This window comes from Protopterus annectens, chromosome 5.part0 (genome assembly GCF_019279795.1).
Source record: "Protopterus annectens isolate FY-2018-M chromosome 5.part0, PAN1.0, whole genome shotgun sequence".
In the NCBI taxonomy this organism is placed as follows: domain Eukaryota; kingdom Metazoa; phylum Chordata; order Ceratodontiformes; family Protopteridae; genus Protopterus; species Protopterus annectens.
In genome coordinates, this window is record NC_056735.1 from 1,313,666,347 (window position 1) to 1,313,688,683 (window position 22,337).

Consider the following 22,337-nt stretch of genomic DNA (forward strand, 5'->3'; position numbering starts at 1 on the left):
TTTCTTGCGAATATAGATTCATAGGTTGGTACTAGGCTATCGGCCCTAGGGCTTATATAAGCCTAGCCATAACAATTCCCTGGCTATTTCTTCCCAGAATATTTACTTCCCTGGTCCCCTGTCTAGCAGGGTGACTGAAATGATCCCCGGGGTGAATTTCCCATTTCCATTCCAATCGTCAAGGATCCTTTTGAAGAGGGCTAAAGAGGCACTCAGCTTGACATATATGGTCAGTCTATTCCATAGTATGGGGAGTCCATGGGTCAGGAACTTATCCCTCCAGCCTGTTTTGTTCATTGTGATGACCAGGTTTAGATCCCTGGAGCATGTGACTCTGAGGGATTGGGATTTCTTTAAGTGTAGCATGTCCAACAGCACTGGGTTTGACTTGGCCTTGTATGTTAAGCAGAGATTGCCTCTGAGTAGGCGATATGCGACAGAGTATAGCTGGAGTTTTCTTTAGATGGTCAGCATAGGGCATCTGCTTTGGGCCTGTGATTCTTTCAGTGAGGTATTTCTGTGGCCTTTCCAGTTGTTGCAGATGTCTTGTGAGGTACATACCAAATGGGGCATTGTACTCTATAATGGGTCTAATGAGGGATGAGTACAGTGAGACAATGACCTTCTTTTTTCTGGATGAAAAGCCCTTAGTGATGAGGTGTGCCACATAGAAGGATTTCCTGACTGCTTGGCTATGTGGTTATCGAAGGTGAGACCACTGTCCACCTGTGTCCCTAAGTCCCTTATCACACTTTCAGTGTTTAGTGTACTGCCACTTATGTGGTAATTCGTGGGTGCATGGTTTTTCCCAAAGGGGATAATTATACATTTCTTGGCATTGAGCTTGAGCCCGTGGCTATGGCACCAAGCATCTGTTTTTGTAAGGCCCTTTTGTAGAATATCCACATCACTTGGGGATTCAATAATGGCTCACAGTTTGCAGTCATCTGTGAACTTTGTTAGCCAGAGTCCCTTAGTGCTGGCCTGTACTTCAGAGAAGTAGATGCCAAACAAGAGCGGTCCCAGGATTGAACCCTGAGATACTCCGCTTGTCACTTGTCTGGAGCTGGATTTTGAGTCAGCTACTATTACAGTGTGGGTTCTGTAAGTAAGCCAGTTGGCAACCCATCGAGTGATGTAGGGATTAATGCCCAGCTTAGCAAGTTTATCTATGATTCCAGAGGGGGGATGGTGGAAGGCTTTGGCGAGGTCCAGGTGGACTGTGTGGACCGCCTTACCCTCGTCCATGGCTCTGGAGACTGATTCAAAGAAGTCAATCAGGTTGAGGAGACAAGATCGGCCCTTTACGAAACCAAACTGGGTGGGGTCCAGTGTTTGAAGGTTGCCAAAGTCTTTGTTTATAAGTTCCATGATAATGCGTTCCATGGCTTTGCAGATCAGGCTCATCAGACTAATGGGATGATAGTTCCTGGGATCCAAGGTGGATCCCCCCTTGTGGAGTGGGATCAGGGCCGGCCTTAGCCGAAATGGCACCCTAGGCAAAGTAGTGCTCCAGCGCCCCTTAAGCCCCACCCACACCACACTCATGAAACACCCCTATTTGAGCCACACCCACTGGGTCATTCCCCAAGAAAGCCACTGCAGTCATTTCCTTAAATTATTTAAATGCATAGGAAGAAAAAGATACCTTGTAATGTAGTTAAACTGCAGCTAACTTTGCATATGTATATTCTACTTGAAATACCAGAGCCAGACCATGGTCAAATAGGGTTCTAGGAAGGGTAATAGACTGCCACCCCAGAGCAGCTCCTCCTACAGCAACTCCCAGCAGCAGCCCCCTCCTCAGCCATTCCAGTGTTCCATTATTTGGTTATCTCACCAGTTACCATGCATATGTTCTATTATTTGCTTCTACAATGATTACAGATATTGAAACAAAATAGCAGAAACACAAATAGCCATTTGTTAAACAAACAATACAGTCTCACAATAAAAACAGTCTTAGCATGAGCAGTAAACTTGTCTGCCCTTGAAACTCACATTCATTGAAACAGCATGAAAACCCACTTTCATAGAAATGCATCTGGTTGGTGGAGAATTAAGTTTACCTTTGGGCTGTTTTCAAAACAGACTCCTTGCACACATTTTTTAGGGCCATGCATACATGTATTTATTCTTTAATTCACTTTCCTGATTGTATTGAATTATATTCCTTGTATTATATTCCTTGTATAATACAGTACCACTTGTTAGAATGTTTTAAATTTGTAGTTTTAAACATTCTTTTAATAAGCAACAAGACAAAATGTATGAACTAAACACTACCCATTTCAGAAAATTTCAACCATAAAAGGCCACTCAAGACTTCTGTCATTATAATCCACCAATATTACTCCACACACACAATCTCTACAGAAGTAAAATTATCTGAATTCCACATTAAAGAAATCTGTAACTAATGAAGAGGTTGCTACTGACAAACAACTTTACATATCAAAGTTGTCTACAAATTCAATGCCTGCTGCCCTTGAAAAATTAATTGCCTATATTACAATAAAAAATTGGTAAGTTGGTAATATTGCAGTGGGTAATGACTAACAAGTTCACAGTCACTAGGCATCTCATACAAAAGGACATACTCAGGAGTGTAGAACCCCTATCCCCCCTTATAATGCACCAAATAATCAACAATCATATGGGCACTGCATATCAGCACTCCATCTACATGGTGTGGGAGTGGAATCCACAGCCTTCTGCACCAAAGGCAATTATACTACTAACACTGCTTTCACATTCTACTGATAAACAATAAAACAGCTAGTTGCACACTGAAAACATTTGCACTTGTTACAGCGTGTTAAATTTGTAGTTTTGAACATTTTTACAGTAAGTAATGAAACAAAATGTATGACCCAATAATGACAAAACTGCCCATTTCCGAACATTTTAACCATAAAAGGCCCCTCAAACTTCCTCAAACAGTATCAGTCAGTAAGCACAATCTCTGCAGAACTAAACATCATCTGAATAATTCTACATTAAAGAGATTTGTAACTAATGAAGAGGCTATTACTGGCAAAGAACTTTACATTTCACTGTTCCATCTACAAATTCAGTGCTTGCTGCCCTTGAAGAATTAACTGCCTACGTTGCATTAAAAAAAAATGGTACACTGGTAATATTGCAATAGAGAATGACTGATAAACAGACAAGTTCATAGTTACTAGGCATCTTAAAAAAGGACGGCACACTAAGGAATGCAGAACCCCTATCCCCTCTTAAAATGCAACAAATAAATCGGCATCTAGGACATTACATACCATGACTCCATACCTCTCAACCTCTTAGCACAAGAAATCTGAACAAAGCCTAAAATAACAGGGGGGGGTCATAGCCCCCCCCCCCCCAAACAGGGACAGGTTATAAATATTATTCTTATAGACTAAGAAAGTTGCTAGAATAACAGCATTTGTCTTAGCATGCATTTTCTGAAGGAAATGAAGGCTGAAAATCAAATCTATGATGACATTTAGTTATTTAAATTCTCCGTGATTTGCCAGAACAAACACAAATTTTATGGTGAATAAGCCAAAAATATGAGGCAAAAATCTGGACGTTCCGCAAAAATATGTAAGAAACATAGGAAATGTAACATAGCCATATATATATATATATATATATATATATATATATATATATATATATATACATACAAAGGTAATACATTGTAACAATTTTCTCACAAAGTCTCATCTAGAAAATGACTACCCAGAAAGACTCAAACAAGCTAACAAAATGGACAAAATATATTTTCCTGAACATATAGTAAGTAGCTTCTTTGCTTTCTCTCACCAACATTATTTGTTGATCATCTGTAATTCTCCTTAGTTAATAAGCAATATATTTCCATTCTTCTTATGATACTTTGTTGACAATCCATATTCCTGCTCAGTTAATAAAACAGCACATTAAGCTTTAGCCTGCTTATTATTTATGTTTTTGAATGGCTTCTTCATTCATTCAAGCTAACTAGACAGCCAGCTTCAAAATAAATAGTTTCTGACAGTTTTTACTCAATTAAAAAAGACATTTGTTTATTTTATTTAGTTACACTTTACAAACTTCCTGACAAAGAAGTCCATAACCTGATGAATGGTCCAAACACCAACTCAGATGCCTGTAATACTAGAAACCAGCCCCCTCCCCCTTGCAATAGAAAAAAAAGCCTCCTGTACTTTCCATTGACAAGCAAAATTGCATACTTAAAATGAATAAAATCAACAACTTAAGTTTCTGAAGTTACAAGTCTTAAATCAGAGGCATCCAGTGCAAAACAGAAAACCTTTACTGTTCTCTAGACAAATTCAAGTATTCCTAAATGCAATGAGAGTCAGAACTGGTTATTTCTACTTCTGTTTCTCTTCCTATCCCTATCACAAATCCTAATCTATGACGTTTTCGTGGCAATTTATAAAGTTGGATTTGAGGTCATACATCTCAGTTTGCGGATACTGAGAATAGGAATAGGATATTTTTCTGAACATCAGCAGAAACATTGGGACCTTATCACGAAAATATTATATCGCTTACTTACAGAAAGGATTTCAAATCCAAAAAACAATACTTCTAGCTGTTTTTAGACTGAACCCCTGAAATTGTTACACATATTAAGTGTTGGTAGGATGGGGGATCTTGAATGACGTGCCCTTTTTTATATGCCACGGGGAGGACATGCAGCCTCCACACAGAAGGCGCTACAGCCAAGAATCGAACGGGAGAGCCTCTTGCTGTGAGGCGACAACGCTACCTCTGCACCACTGTGTCTTATATAATTTAAGGTTGGGCATCGGGTTGGCACCTCGGCACCGTAAAATTCTACTGCCAATCATTAGCGGACCGGAGTTCCGCTGTGGCGACCCCTAACTGGGAAAAGCCGAAAGAAAAACAACTCTTTAAATTATATAAACTCTAAAAACACGAACAAACTGTGGAAAAACACACCAAGAAAGCCGCACCTTGAAAAACAACACCCGCTTTAATAACTTTAAACGCACTTTATACATTCGTTTTTTTGTCTTACTTAATAGTAAAACTTCTTCAGAAAATGAATCATCCATAAGAAATGCCCTTTATATAAAGTTTGAATTTAATTTGGCGCCAAAAAAAATGATCAATAACGAAATTTAAAGCTATATTCCCTATACATTTCTCATTAGATAAATCCTACATGAAGGCTTATGTTTACAAATACTAAAACACACATATAAGTGAATTAAAAATACATTAAAAATACCTTTAAAAATACTATGAAAAACCTCTACATATTTATATTTAAATAAAATAAATCTAGCATATGACTGATAAAATGAAAAATGAATGTCGTATATTTAACAAAAACCAACAACATGAATTTGTGTGCATATATATATATATATATATATATATATATATATATATACACATATATGTGTGTGTGTGTGTTAGACTTATATAATTCTATCACTTTCATAGCAATGATACAATAATATGCTATACTTAAATGCGCTAAATGTACAGGTGTCTTTAACCATAAAAAAGTACTTTTTCCTAAAACATTACAAATACAATTTACAAAAAAGTGTTTTGATATATGATAAAGGTATCACTGAATAAATTTATTAATTGTGTAAATTTTGTTGTGCTTCACCTCTCTAAACTTTTCAACTTTAATAAACACATGATAGAACATTTGTCATTAATGCCTGGAAACATGTATGCATTAAGCCTTATTTGCCAAAGAAGTTCTATCTTTTCCAAAAGTAAAACAGGTGGTCCCCCTCTTACATCCAAATGTACTTGTTGTATTACCTTAAATTTATGTTCGGGGTACATATTTGTGTGCCTAGCTAACACATTCTCCTCTCTTCCTTGAGTGATGCATCTTACATGTTCTGAGACCCTGTCCCTTAATCTACGGTCCGTTTTGCCCACATAAAATGATGGGCATCCCTGGCATTTTGCTATGTAGACCACTCCTTTTGAATTGCAGTTGTACCTCCCTTTTAGATAAATTTTATACCCATTAATATCCATTCTATAACCTGTATCCATTAGGTGACAGAATGAGCAGTTACCACATTGCATCATGCCAGGATTCCTTACAAATGTATCTTTTTGCTTCTGAAAGAGATGTTTAAAACTATTTGTCCTTCTCCACACAATTTTCGGTGTAAAATTGAAAATAGACCTCAAAGTGACATCACCTTTTAATAAGGACCAATTTTTGTGATGATTTCCTTTATATATACTGCATCAGAACTAAAACTCATTATACATGCTAAACTGAAATTCTTTTCTTCTTCAACTACTCCCATTCTGTTGCCTACTTCCATAAATGCTCTACTATTATAATCTAAACCTATTTTGTTTCTATTATTTAAAATAGGTATATATACTCCATTGTTTCTCTTTTTTGTTACTTCATTCATTATTTCATCTATAAGACTAGATGGATATGCTCTATTAAGAAACATGGATTTTAGATTGAAGCATTCTTCTTTAAAATCTTTATCAGTTGTTATCATTTTTGCTGCTCGGACAAATTGTCCCTTAAGCACTGAACGTTTATGATGGTACGGATGAGCACTGGAAAAATGCAAGAATTTATTTGAATATGTAGGCTTTCTATATATGAGAGCTTCATACTGTTTTAACTGACTATTTTTTATCAACTTTATATCTAAATATGACACAAATAATGTGTCAAACGTGTGTGTGAAACTTAAAAAGTGAGTTGTCTGATTTAACATCAGTACTAAATTTTCAGCTATTTGTTTTGTACCTTGAATCATGACAAAGATGTCATCAATAAATCTGACATATAATCTTACCACCTCCTGAAATAGGGTATTGGGGAATACATATGTGTTCTCCCAATATGACATCACCATGTTCACATAACTTGAACCACATGGTGATCCCATCGCTACCCCCTTCTTTTGCACATAATATTGTTTATCAAAAAGAATAAAATTGTAGGATAATATTATATCCAGAATTTCTTGTACTAAAGAAATTTCAGAAACTGATGCCCATTTCTGACGCATTCTTGCCACAACCCATTCTATTCCTTCATTATGCGGAATACTAGTATATAATTCCTTTACATCTATTGTCAAAAAATAGAAAGAAAAGAGAGAAAAAAAAAAGATAGAACTTCTTTGGCAAATAAGGCTTAATGCATACATGTTTCCAGGCATTAATGACAAATGTTCTATCATGTGTTTATTAAAGTTGAAAAGTTTAGAGAGGTGAAGCACAACAAAATTTACACAATTCATAAATTTATTCAGTGATAACTTTATCATATATCAAAACACATTTTCGTAAATTATATTTGTAATGTTTTAGGAAAAAGTACTTTTTAATGGTTAAAGTCACCTGTACATTTAGTGCATTTAAATATAGCATATTATTGTATCATTGCTATGAAAGTGATAGAATTATATAAGTCTAACACATATATATATATATATATATATATATGCACACAAATTCATGTTGTTGGTTTTTGTTAAATATACGACATTCATTTTTCATTTTATCAGTCATATGCTAGATTTATTTTATTTAAATATAAATATGTAGAGGTTTCTCATAGTATTTTTAATGTATTTTTAATTCACTTATATGTGTGTTTTAGTATTTGTAAACATAAGCCTTCATGTAGGATTTATCTAATGAGAAATGTATAAGGAATATAGCTTTAAATTTCGTTATTGATCTTTTTTTTGGTGCCAAATTCAATTCAAAGTTTATATAAAGAGCATTTCTTATGGATGATTCATTTTCTGAAGAAGTTTTACTATTAAGTAAGACGAAAAATGATTGTATAAAGTGCGTTTAAAGTTATTAAAGCGGGTGTTGTTTTTCAAGGTGCGGCTTTCCTGGTGTGTTTCTTTAAATTATATGCTTTTTCTAACAGGTAAGTGGACCAGACTGCTGCCACTGGGGATCCATTTTTAGCCTGGAGTTAGTTCCAGTAAACATACAGAAAATAAAGCTGCATAAAAAGTTTAATCAGCATGCAGTAGTCAGCTTTACAATTAAAAACCGGAATACTGATAAAAAACTGAGCATCTATTTAAAAATGTCAGCAGTAGCAAAATAGCTGAGCTTAACAGCTGGTTAAGTGTTCGACTGCAGGTCAAAGTAAGCCGTCTCTTATCGAGGTCTATACAATTGTGTTGTGTAATTTTAAATACTGTCTTATTATTTTATGCAAATATTGTCTATTGTTCCAATAATGTGACTACAATTTTGTTAGTTCTTGTTAACAGTAATCTCAGCTTTGTATCAGATACACTCCGACGACGTTAAGCCCTTGTTTGACTAATCACGGTCTGGTACTTATCGTACAAGTTTTACTTGTTATGCCTTAGTCTGTCTCGAGCGTCCTAGGTAACCCCAATTACCTCAAGTCAGTTACCGTTAAGTGTATTGATGTAGGGTTAAAGGTCAAACACTCCCCCATCTGACATAAAGTTACATGTTTCTAGTATGCTGTCTGCAAACATTTTGATATCAGTAAAACGCAGATAACTCGGGGGTGTACTCTGTGGACAAACTTTTTCATTATGTTACCAACTTCTGTAACTTGTAGCAACTTTAGTTTTCAAAGTGACTGTGTCCTTCATTAAAGATTTGATAACATTTATGTTTACCTTTTTAATAAGCACGGAAGTAAAAAAAAGTAAAACAAACTGCCCCACCCAGGAAAAAAACAACAAAAAATATTTTACTGCATTGTCAGCATGCTTCACACTCCTGCTTTTTCTTGATGGACAACGGCAGTTTTTTTTTTTTTTTTTATCTCGATGTTTCACTTTGGAATTAGGGAAACAGAGGCAGGACAGTAAAAGACCTATATAGACAAGGGATTGTACTGGGTATAAAATGGAGCACGTTGGCACCAGGAACTGTAGAAAGTAAAGGGAGTATCCAGGTAGTGAAGTAAAACTGATGCTGAACACTCTTTCACATGCTGGGAAAGAAGTCGAGTTTCAAATGCTTGAAAGGAAGAGGGTGCATTAGGATACGTGGAGGTACTGGCACAGCAGAAGTGTACATTGCGTTACTTAAGAAACAGTAACAATGCCTCCTAATGAATCTTTTTTTTTTTTTTTTTTTTTTTTTAAATTAAAGCATCCTGGCCAACCTGCAGCTGTAAGTGGGAGGGCGCTCACCCCCTCCCCCATGGTTCCAACTTCCGGTTACACTTCAGCAGGGCGCTGAGAAGAAAGTACAGTTTTGTACCTACCATAAATGTAGATGTTCGAAGATCCACATTGCTGCAGTCCTAACACTTGGGTAGTCCGCTGTCCCAGTCGGCCCGAATACCAAAGTATATGGCTGACGTCGGTCAAGGCGCATTAGTCTGACGTCAGGGTACAAATGCGCATGACCGACGTCATATCCTCAGTCTTTTCTTGCCCCAGATGTCAGAAGACCCTAAAAAGATAAGGCTAAAACCAAAAAACACCACACACTCCTGCACCAAATATATATACAATATATACAAATTTACAAGAGTATAACCTCACCCACACAACCACCCCTAAACACAGAGGGGAAGGAGGGAGGTAAATTGGACTGCAGCAATGTGGATCTTGAACATCTACATTTATGGTAGGTACAAAACTGTACTATGTTCTTCATACCACATTGCTGCAGTCCTAACACTTGGGTAGAATCCCAAAGCAGAGGTAAGGGAGGCTGGCAAATCATAAGGAAGCAGGAGCTGACAACATGCCCTGCAAAATAGCCGTGGCAAAACCAGCCCTAGATTTAGAGTAGAGAGGAAGGTGGTAATGCTTAGAGAAAGTATGCACTGAACTCCAAGTAGCTGCCTCCAAAATATCCTTAGTTGCCACCCCTTAGAAATGCTGTAGAAGTGGCAGTAGCCCTAGTGGAATGAGGCCTAATCCCAGCTGGAATCTCCTTGCCATGATGGGAATAACAAAATGCAATGCAAAACCCAATCCACTTAGAAATAGTTTGTTTTGACACAGGCTTGCCCTGAGAACTCAAAGCAAAAGAAACAAACAACTGCTGAGACTGCCTAAAATCCTTAGTCCTGCTTAAATAATAACGCAACTGCCTGTGTACATCTAAAGTGTGCAAAATCTTTTCCCCTTATTTTGGGGATCTGCATAAAAGGTAGGCAAATGAATAGTTTGGTTTAAAGCCACACTAGAAACCACTTTAGGCATAAAGGAAGGATTAGTGCGTAAAGATACCCTATCCTTATGAAAAATCAGGAAAGGCTCAACGCCATAAGGGCCTGCAATTCAGACACCCTTCTTGCAGATGTAATGGCTAACAAAAAGCAGTCTTCCATGACAAATATTTCAATTCAGCAGTAGCTGCAGGCTCAAAAGGTTGTAGAGTGAGTTTCTCCAACACAAAATTGAGGTCCCAAGCAGGAGTAGGAGCTCTACGTGGGGGTCTTATATTCTTTGCCCTCTAAGAAATTGCTTGAACAAAGGATGAGAAAACAATGGTGGGTCACAATCATAGTGAGCTGAAATTGCTGCAGCATGAATCTTAATGGAAGAGAAAGACAAACCTTTGTCCAATAACTCAGTAAGATATTGAAGAGCCACACTCAAATTCGGCTCAGAAACATCCAAATCCTTTGCTGCACACCAAAATAAAAATCTCTTCCATTTTCCTGCGTACACTTTCCTTGTACTAGGTCTTCTGGCTTCCATAATCACATTCAAAACTTGTTGAGGAAGCTGAGACCTGCTATGGTTCAAAACAGAATATGCCAAGCTGTTAGATGAAGAGAGTGAAGCTTGACATTGAGCAGATGCCCGTCCTTCTGAGACAATAGGTGTGGAATCAAAGGTAAGGGCCATGGAGGCCTCCTTACCAGACTCCTCAGCAATGGGTACCAGTGCTGCCGAGGCCAATCCGGAGCTATTAAAATCATCCTTGGCTTGTCTTGTCTGACCTTTAGAAGTACCTTTGGGAGGAGAGGCAGAGGTGGAAAGGCATACACATGAAGATTTTTCCAACTGAAAGAAAGAGCATCCACTTTCCAGGCTGTGTGATGAAACCTTTTCGTGCAAAACTTTGGCAGCTGGTGGTTTAGTGGAGAAGCGAACAGATCTATGTCTGGAGTTCCCCATGACACTGTCAATGTCTGAAATACATGAAGATCCAGTTTCCACTCGTGGGGATCCATGATTTGCCTGCTTAACACATCTGCTAAGGAGTTCTGTGCTCCTGGCAGAAACCTTGCTTGAAGATTCAGCTGCAAGCTTAACGCAGTCTCCCACAAAATCATTGCTTGCCTGCATAGAGGATAAGAATGTGTTCCCCTTGTTTGTTGATGTACCACATGACAGTTGTGTTGTCTGTTAGAATCAACACCTGCCCTGGAAGAAGTAAATCCTTGAAAACCAGTAATGCAAACTGGACTGCTAACATCTCCTTCATGTTGATATGTAGATGCTGCAGTCTGGCAGGCCACTTGTCTTGTATCCACTTTCCATTCAGATGAGCTCCCCAAGCTGTGTCTGAGGCATCTGTCGTTAGAATCTGACTCGCCTCTGGCCGGGTCACAGAGAGTCCCTTGTTTAGGTGACATTCCTGAGCCCACCACAAAAATTCCTTTTGAATGCAAGGTATTATTTGAATGACAGTGTCCAAATCCTGGCAGTGCTGTGTCCATACATTTTGAGATACCATTGTAGCTTCCTCATATGCAGTTTGGCATTGGGAAGTACCAGAATACAAGATGCCATGAACCCTAAGGCTTGAAGGACTGTCCTTGCAGTCAGCCCGGACTGATGAGATAGTTGATGGAAGTAAAGAAAGATTCTTTTGTTTGTCCGGGGTTAAAAGGCCATCTGGGTTGCTGTATTCAGTCTCACACCCAGAAAGCACATGTCTTGAGAGGGTACTAGACTGGACTTTATTTCGTTCACAGAATACCCTAGGCATCTTAGCACTGCTTTCACATATTCCAAATGCTGAAGAAGCACGTCCCTTCCTTGAGCCAGAATCAGGCAATCGTCCAAATAAGGATAGATTTGTATACCTTTTAGCCTGAAGAAAGCTATCACTGGAGCCAGAACCTTTGTGAATACTCTGGGCGCAGTAGATAAGCCAAAGGGCAATGCAGAGAACTGATAATGAGAATTCCCAGCTCGAAAACGCAGATACTTCCTGCAAATTAGTCTGATAGGAACATGAAGGTAAGCTTCCTTGAGATCCAAAGTTACCATCCAGTGATCTTTGCCCAGCAGAGGTAAAAGCTGTTGTAACGTCAACATTTTGAACTTGGGAATGTCCAGATAAGTGTTGAGGATAGACAGATCCAAAATTGGTCTCCACGTGTTCCCCTTTTTGGTACTAGGAACAGGCGAGAATAAAATCCTAGGCCCCTTTCTGGCACAGGAACCGGCTGAATGGCCCCTATTTGGAGCAACAGAGAAATTTGCTTGTGAGCCTCTTTCCTTTGTTGAGGAGGAATGTCTGGCATGCCTTTGAAAGGAGGCAAGGTATGGAAATAAAACCTGTAACCGTGGTGAATGATATCCAATACCCATCTGTCTTGGGTAATTAAACTCCAGTTTTCTTTGAAAAGTGCCAACCTTCCTCCCAAAGGTGCTGCCAGCCGAGAAGATTCTGGCAGCTGAAAAGGCAGGTCATTGTGTCTGTTTATGAAAGGACTGACCCCTGCCCTCACCAGAAGACTGAGCAGGTGAACTCCCTGTTCTAGGCCTAAAAGAACCTTGAGCTCTGCCTCTACCACGTCTAGACCTACCCCTAGACTGTGAATCATAAGCAGGATATGTCCACCCCTTGGTAGGCCAATTTCTACTAAACTTCGGAGGCTGAACCTGCAAAAAATCTTTAACAGTCTGCATAGACTTAGCCTTGTCTTCCATTTTCTTTAGAACTGCTTCCACAGGGGAACCAAACAACACATCAGATTGTAAAGGAGCATCTAAAATCCTTGTTTTCACATGCTCAGCTAAATTCTGATCCTCAACCAGGCGTGCCTGCGAAGAACCGAACCAGTGGCAGCCACCCTCGAAGAGGCCTGCACAGCATCAAAACCACATTGCAAAGAATGCTTACCCACCTGTTCAGAAACATGAACTAAATCCTGCAACTCTTTACACTCAATACCTTCCGCCAAAGCATCTACCTTAGACTTTAATTGTGAAAGGAGATAATTTTGGTATTTCAACATGTGAAACTGGCAATTCAAAGCTCTCATGGCCAAAGTGGAAGAAGTATACACTTTCTTTCCCCATCTATCCAAAGCCCTAGCCTCTTTATCTGGAGGAACAGGATTTTTAACAACAGAAGCCTTAACACCTTTAGGCCCCTGTGAAACAGTTTCTGGGTCTGCCCTAGGACTCTTAAAAAGATACTTATGAGCTTCAGGCACCCTATAATATATATCAGGTTTAACTGGAGCAGGAGGCAAAGAGTCAGGGTTCAGAGAAGCCTCTGCAAAAACATCCTCTACCACATCTAGAACAGGAGGTATAGCTAAAGGCCTATGCTGGGGTAGAAACAAAAATTCCCTAAGCCTTTTCCTGGAATCAGAGAAATCCTGACCTTCCCATTTAAAATGCTCCCTCATGGAATGAAGAGTCTCTGAAAATGAAAAATCCTCAGGAGGAGAAGCAGAAGGAGTAGAATCATCTACATCAGAATCAGAGTAAGGGGAATACTCCTGCAAGTCTTCAGCCGAAGACTCAGAAGCATCCGAACACTGCTCAAAACTCCCAAGTTCAGGTTCTACCCTAGGCCTCTTATCAGGAGGGGGCATAGAACCTCTAATCATTGTAATCAAATCTTCTGCCATCTTAAGCATATGCTTCTTAGGTACAGACCCTGAAGAACTAGGGGTAACTCCTGAAACAAAACCTGGCCTGCCCCTGGGAGAAGCCTTGGCAACAGCAGGGGAGGGCCTAACCACCTTAGGAAGGGAGGGAAGAACAGCTACCTGAGAAGCCCCTTCCGCCTGGCCTACCTCCTGAGAGGTCACATCTTGCAGTAATAAAGTCTCTCCCTGGGATTCCAAAGAAATTTCTGGCTGAACCCCTGGCTCCACCGAGCCCTCTAAAGAACCAACGTCCGGGACGGACGGTTCTTCCAGCCTAGGCTTTGCTGTTTTGTCCTTGCGCTTTTTTGACGAAGCGGGCGGAGCATCCGACGGCATTTTATAATTACACCGCTTCCCAAAAACTAACCTGGCACAATCTAATCTTCTCTTTATAGTGCGTTTGTTAAATCTAGCACAAGAGCGACAGCCAACAACGTCGTGCTCAGGCCCTAGGCAAGGTATACACAAGGTATGGTAATCCCTATGAGGTATCTGTTTCCCACAAGAAATACAGTTATTCACTTTTTCTGACATCCGGTAAAATACTGAGGCAAGAAAAAACCAAAATAATCCCCAACGGGGTACTTAGCCAATTTGGATTCGGTCTGAAACTCCGACTTCGGAAAATCTCAGAACGCCAACCTGCACTTGCAAAACTGCTTCTGCATCGGACCATGCGGCAAAAAAGACTGGGGATATGACGTCGGTCATGCGCATTTGTACCCTGACGTCCTGACGTGAGACTAATGCGCCTTGACCGACGTCAGCCATATACTTTGGTATTCGGGCCGACTGGGACAGCGGACCACCCAAGTGTTAGGACTGCAGCAATGTGGTATGAAGAACATCTGTGCCCTTTAAAAGGCTGGTCTGTATGGCGCCCTAGGTGGTCGCCTAGTTCGCCTATGCCTAAGGCTGGCTGTGAGTGGGATAACTGTAGCTGTGCGCTACTCACTGGGTACGAAGCCTGAGGTGAGGCTATGATTAAACATAACTTTTAGGAGAGGTGCCAGTTCATTTTGTAGTTCATGTAGTACACAGCCTGGGATGTCATCTGGTCCCATGGATGCTCTATTCCTAGCTTTGGAGAGTGCAATTTTTACCTGTGTGGTCGTGAGTACTGGAATTTGGCAATCTTTTGGTATTGAGATGGGCCCTTTAGGGCGTGAGAGGGGGGTGAAGTTGGTACTAAATCGATCTGCCAGGATATTGACAATATTCTGTTATAGCTCTGAGCAGATCTGAGCATTGCCATTTAGATTCTTGACATAACTACAGAATGCCTTGTGGTTGTCCATGGAATCTTTGGCAATTTTATTTTCATAACTAGCTATGGAGGATTTTATGAGGGATCTCAGCTTTTTATTGAAGCTGGTAAGGGAGTTTTTTTGCATCCTGGGATTTTCTTCTTTTCTGCAACAGTTTCTTCCTTCTGTTGTATAGTTTGTTTATGGCAGGGGACCACCAGATTGGGTTCCTTTTTTGAAGGAGACCATCTTGGGTTCTGTTTGAAATGGCATGATTCATGCATGAGTGGATGTGCTCGTACAGTGCCTTAGTGTAGGATTCAGTGGTCGAACTTTCAGTTCCCGTCTGCATGGGTGTCATGAAGTTTGTCACTTCTGACTTGAGTAGCATGAAGTTGGCTTTGGAGAAGTTTTTTTATGGAGGTTTCCCTACTGGGGGGTGGGTGAGGGATGTGGACATCAAAGGTGATTAGTTTATGGTCGGACCTGACCAATGAGGGGGTGACCACTGGTGTGGAGCATCGATTTCCCATGTTGGCAATAACCATGTCTAGGATATTTGAGCATCTGGTGGGACTATGGATTACTTGGTCCAGGGCGTTGGAATTTATAAATTCCAAGAACCGCTGGGCAAAGGTGTTGGTATCTGAGTATTTTTCCCAATTAATGGCAGGGTAGTTGAAATCAGCCAGGATTAGGGTGCTTTTGGCTGTATCTTAATATTATCTAGTATGTTTAGAAAGGTGTAGTGAAAATCTTGGGGTATGGTGGGGGATCTGTAGCAAGCTACAATATGGATTGCAGTCTTACCTAGTTTTAGTTGCACCTGTAGAATTTCGGATGCATTGTGTTGGGCAACTAGCCTGGAGGTGTGACTATCCTTGGTGAATATGGACACTCCTCTGCCTTTAGGCTTCGGTCCTGGTTTAGTGGCCGAAAAGTGTGGGAAAAGTTGTAGCCTGGTACTGCAGGGGTGCTCTCTGGAGCCTTGAACCAGGTCTAAGTTACTGCACAGATATCAATGTTTTCCATTTTTAGGAGTGCCTAGACAGAGTGCATTTTGAGGTTTAGACTTCTAGCATTGAGTAGCATTACCTTCAGATGTTGCATGCTTATATCTGTTACGGTGGTGGTTTTGTCCTTTGAGCCTTGCCTGAAAAAGGCACTATAGGGGTGGCAAGAGCCTTATCCAGTAACCTGAATCCCAGGGGCGACAGGTGCAGACCATCTCTGGCAAAGCATCATGGTTTGTTGATCATGTCATCCCAGGCAGACAGATATTGGATCCACTTTGAATGACACTAGAAACTTAGCCAATTGTTGAAGTCAATCATTTTGTCCTTATACTGTGGTATCATTCTGGGCAAAGGCGGGATACTGCTCAGGGCTAGAGTCATACCTGCCTGGGCCACATGATCTGAGAGCTCTTCCATGTCTCTTTTCATGTAGTCCAGGGAGGTACTTCTCAAGTCATTCACTCCAACATGGACATTGACAGAGTCGTATTTGTACTTGTTGTGGAGTGACTTGAGTGCATGCATTATGTGGCGGATCCTGGCACCCGACAGGCAGCTGACAGTAATTTTATCCTTGTTCAGCCTGTCTATAAAGTCACCTATGACTAAAGTCTTGGGTACATTGTCTTGCCTTAGGGGCTGTTGTTTGGTGGCACACTGGTGTTTTGAGCTATGTGTCACTTTGGTTGTGATTGGTGTTTGTTTGCGTTTCAGCTTCAGAGGTCCTTGTTGCTTGGACAGGTTAATGTTACAGGCCTCCACATAAGTGGGTTTAGTGTAACTATGTGTGGATGTTGGTGGCATGAGTTTTTGAAGGGCTATGTGTTGCTTGAGGTGTAGTGCAGGTGTTAACCTACTTCTCTTGACTGTCTAGCACAATATTGGCTGGAGAGAGCTTTGCTTCCAGTTTGGCTATGTAAGTGCATCTCTCGCACGTTGTAGTGTTGGGTGGTATGGGGAGAGGGTTGTCTGTGTACATAAGGCAATTGCTGCATTACCCCAGTATGCCCAGATTCACCGGGTGGACAGAATAAATCATCGGAAGCTTGGACATGCCTGGTTCTGTGTTTCTTTTATAAAGTACAAGAGCTGTTTTCCCTGACCTTGGCAAGGTACTTTGCAATTATAGGCTGTTTTGTGCCTACAATTAATTTCTCCTTATTAACAAGGAGAATTGAGTGCTTGTATCAGTTTAAGGCTTCCTAGTTTTTTGCAGCAGGTTTTAGAGCAAGTGCTAGTCACAGGGATTCAGATTTTAGTGCTACTACTGAGAAACCAGCTAGTTCTAAGAGAAAATTTGAAGAGCAGACTTTCTGGCACCAGGAATAGTTTAAAGTGTTAGACTAATAAGCTAATAAAAGTGCAGGAGAGCAGATAACTAGCAGATCTAAGGGAAAAAATTGAAGAGCACCGCTCAGAACCTTACAAAAAATCCTGGATACAGTAAATCTGTATCTGGGCTATACTAGTTCAAGGAAAGGTAGGAAACAGTTTTGTTTTTTGTTTTTTTTTTTTTTAGTTGAAAGTGAAGAGGCAGAAGATAATGAGAGAATTCAACATGCAGAAGCTAAAGGGGTGGGCCTTTGCTAAGTTTTCACTATTAACAGTAGAATGAGCTGATGTAATGTGACTGGGGGGGGTTGTCCAGTATCAACTTTATACCAGAGGCAGACAACTCAAAGCCACCAAGACATACGAACAGGCTGGGTGGATGGGAAAAACAGTTGTACTAATTACAGAGCTATTAAATCAAAAGTGCAGAAGAAAAATGAGAATAAATGCTTATCTTTTCAGAATATCACACGTAGTAAGTCAGTCTCTCAACACAGCTTAAGTAACAGGTATATCTGATTTAAGGCACAGAAAGCAGAAACAGACCTATTATCCAGACAATACAGTTGAAGGAATGCCCTGCCCAGATGAAACCAGTTCTGTAACATCTTCATCAGGGCTGGATCAGAGAATGCCTTGTACATCAGGCATAAGTCACATCTCAACAAACAATATCAGATGGAGTAAAGGAATAGGGTTTTAGTCAGTCCACATAAGACATGTGTCTTACATTTTGTATTTTTTTACTGAGAACCCCCTGGGGCTGCTCCAATGTGTTGTAAGTGTCTGCTTAGGTGCATGCAAAAGAGAAAATTGTATTCCATTATGGGCCTGATGAGGGCCAAGTACAATGATACTATGACTTCCTTTAACCTTGATGCCAAGTCTTTACTTATAGGTTCAGCCATACAGAAGGATTGCTGCACTACCATAGCTACCTGGTGTTCAAAGTATAGGTTACTATCTATCTGTGTTCCTAGGTCCCTCACCACTGGGTTTACTTTTAGGGGTGTGCTATCAATATTATAATTTGCAGAAATATCTGATTTATCAAAGGGTATGATTCAACATTTTTTAGCATTTAGTCTCAGACCTTGGTTTTGACACCAGTCATTTGTCATTTTTAGGCCTGTTTGTAGGATGTCAACATTGTTTGTGGATTTAGTGATTACTCCCAGCTGACCATTGTTGGTGTATTTGATGAGCCAGAGGCCCCCCCGACATTGGCCTGGGAAAACAGAAGTGGTTTGGTATTTACAAATTAAATATATATATAGGTTCAGAGGTTCATACTAGGCTATCTGTCCTAGGGCATTTATAAGCCTAGCCAGAGTGTGTTTGGCTTTCGCCACCCATTTTAAATTAATTTTGCTATGCCCTTTTTCAAGGTTAGTATACTGTGCCTCACAGTGACACAGAAGTGATACCTGGGGTAAATAAATAAATATATATATATATATATATATATATATATATATATAGTTTTGTTGACATATATATATGTTGAAAGTTTTCTCTTGTAGACAAATGTATAACCACAAAGAACGACCTCCAAGTAGGCAAACCACAAAGGTAATTGTAGCAAGTAAACCTTCCTTTATTGTGTGTGTGTGTGTGTGTGTGTGTGTATATATATATATATATATATATATATATATACAATAAAGGAATTTTGCTTTCTTCAATTACCTTTGTGGTTTGTCTACTTGGAAGTCGTTCTTTGTGGTTATATGTTGAAAGTTTATTTGTATAATTTCTTTACTATCAGACATAATGGTTATACCAAGGTGTTTTATTTTATTGCTATTCCAAGTGAAGTTAGAATATGTTTGTATGAGTTTTGTAAAAAAAAATATTAATATTGTACTTGTTTTATTATGATTAAATCTTAAGTTTGAAATTTCTTCAAACTGACTCATAGACCTAATTATTTGTTCTAATAAATTTTTTATATTGTCTATCATTATTAAAATATCATCAGCAAAGAAATGAATCTTTAGTTCAAAATTTTCTTTTATTTTGATACCATTAATGTTCTTATTGGATCGAATTGTATTAGCAAAGGGTTCTATAGCTAATGCAAAAAGTAAAGGTAATAATTGACAGCCTTGTTTTGTGCCTTTTTATAATTTAAAGGAATTTGTATGTATTTTTATTCTTAGGTCTGACCGGGTACATATAAGAGGGGGTGGAATAACCTACATAACTAACTTAAAAGTTCAATTCCTACATAAAGATACCCCAGACTTCAAAAACCTTACTTGCAAAACTCTCCTTAAATCAACACAAACATCTTAATTTAATTGGTATCTATATGCCCACAGGAGAGAACCTATCCATACTAGAAACTATACTCCAATGGACCTCCCACTCCCTTCCCCAGGAAACCATCATATTAGGTGATGTTAACATTGACTGGAACTCTATCCACTCTCCCACTCCACCTGCCATATCAATCTATATAACTTCACCCAATTCATTCAGTCCCCTACGCGTATAGGTAAGGTCACTAAAAGGGAATCCACATTAGATGGGATCCTCAAGTAAATCCAGAAAAAGTTCCACCAAGGCACAAAAACACTGACAAATTGCAAAATGTGCCAAGGTACACAAAAAACACCAACCGGATGACAGTAAAGGATATTTATTCAGCTGAAGCAGATGTTCCACAAACCACATTAACACTTCACAAATACAATATGTTTTCATTCATAACAAACTTCATCAGCTGCAGACTGACAACAAAGTGCACATATATATCCTCCTGTCTTTTGTGAGGCACAGTGTCGGAGGCTTTGGAGAAAGATGAACTAACAAGTCTTGTGTTGTTAATCCTCAATCAGAGACTCAGCCTTCAGGATCTTTAACAACCCACCACACATAATATTTTCATTGGCCTTCATTTCGGCAAGCCCCAGGATTTTTATCTCTGCATCAAAATACCATAACAAATTCAACAAATTAGATTGGATCCTCACTAACCAACCCAATACTGCCCACCATGTGGCAACACTGGCCAACACTCTCAGTGACCACAACACCACCTTTTTCCTTAGACATAAGCTGTAAACCAACAACTCCCCCTCCCTCATACAAACCCACTCCCACAAAAACTTTCCCAAAGAGGACTTTCTGAGAGCCTTAAAATATTGTGACTGGTTTCCTATCAAAACCCTTCCACTAGACAGAGCAGTTGAATACTTCAACTCCACATTTCAAAACATCCTCAACCACCTAGCCCCCATCAAAACAATTAGGGTACGCAATAACCCCTCTCCCGGCTCCAAAAAAACACAAGAATCTTACTCCAAAATAGGGACAAAGCTTGGAAAACCTGGTGCCATCATAAAACATCCACGACTAGGCAAGCCTCTCTTGAAATTCGGAATGAGACCAAAAACAGGTAAATCTGGATAAGAAAAATTACTACATCTCCCTACAAAACAAACATAATACCAACCCTCAGAAATTCTGGGCAACAGTAAATAGTATCCTTCAGCCTGGCAAATCCAGCACACCAGCCCCCAGTACAACTGGCACAGACCTAGACATAGCCTGCAGCTTTAATAAGTATTTCAACTCCTCCGTACTCAAACTCATAAATGTTTTTACTCCCACCAACATCCCTCAACCCCTTAAGACCCAACAAATCATCATTCCCTTCTCACTCAAGCCAGTACAAACATCCACTATACAAAATTCTTAGCTAAACTCAAACCTACCAACAACCTCCCTGCCAAATACCTCCAAATCATATCCACAGTCATAGCCTACCCTATTTCATTACTAATTAACAGGTCCATTACCTAAAATACCATGACAACCTTGTGGAAAACCTCATTCATTATTCCCCTACACAAAGGCGGCCCCTCTACCGACCTCTCTAACTATAGCCCAATAGTGATCCTTTCACCCCCCTCAAAGATTCTAGAGAGCCGCATTCATCACCAAATCCTCTCCCACCTCCTCTCCAATAACCTTGTCTCCTCAACCCAGCACAGCTTCTGCCCATCCCACAGTACTTCCACTGCCCTACTCAGGTTCACCAACACTATAAACTCCTACAGGAACTAAGGTAAACTAGTCTCAGTTACCTTATTTGACACGGTATCTCACAATAAACTTCTAACCTGCCTCTCTGATCTCAACTTTAACACCCCCACTCTGCCCTGGTTCAAGAGCTACGTAGGCAATCGAATCCAGTCTGTCAAATGGATCAACTCCCTATCTCCCTCGCTCCCAGTCATCCTAGGCATATCCCAAGGTTCAATTCTCACCCACTTCTTTTTAATATCTTCACCAACCAACTCCACCTACCTACCACAAAAGTCGATATAGTCCAATATGCTGATGACACAAGCCTCATATGCTCTGCACCCAACATCTACAACAAAAAGCCCAATTAGCCTTCTCTGAAATTGAGAACTGGCTCAATAACTCACAACTGATATTAAACCCCCCAAAAAACCCAACACATGCTGTTTCATCCAAAGAAGTCCAGCAACCTCTCCTTTTCCATATTCTCTGCCAGTAAGATGCAAATCACCTCTATCTCAGACGCAAAACTCCTAGGAATTACTATTGACCAACAGCTCAAATTTAGCAAACATATATCAACAACCATCTCTAAAGTCCACAAAAAATGAGGTTCCCTCTGCAGTTGCAAAAGGTATCTACCCTCAGAATCTCATATTGCCACAGCCAGAACTCACCTCCTATCTACACTTCTGTATGCTTCCCCCATGCTAATAAATCTAAATAAAACCAACTTGAATAAACTTTCCACCTGCTATAACAAAATCGCTAGATTTGCCGCCAATGCCAAATCACATTCCCACCATTGTCATGCCCTACAGACCCTACATTGGCTAGAATTCCCCAACCTAC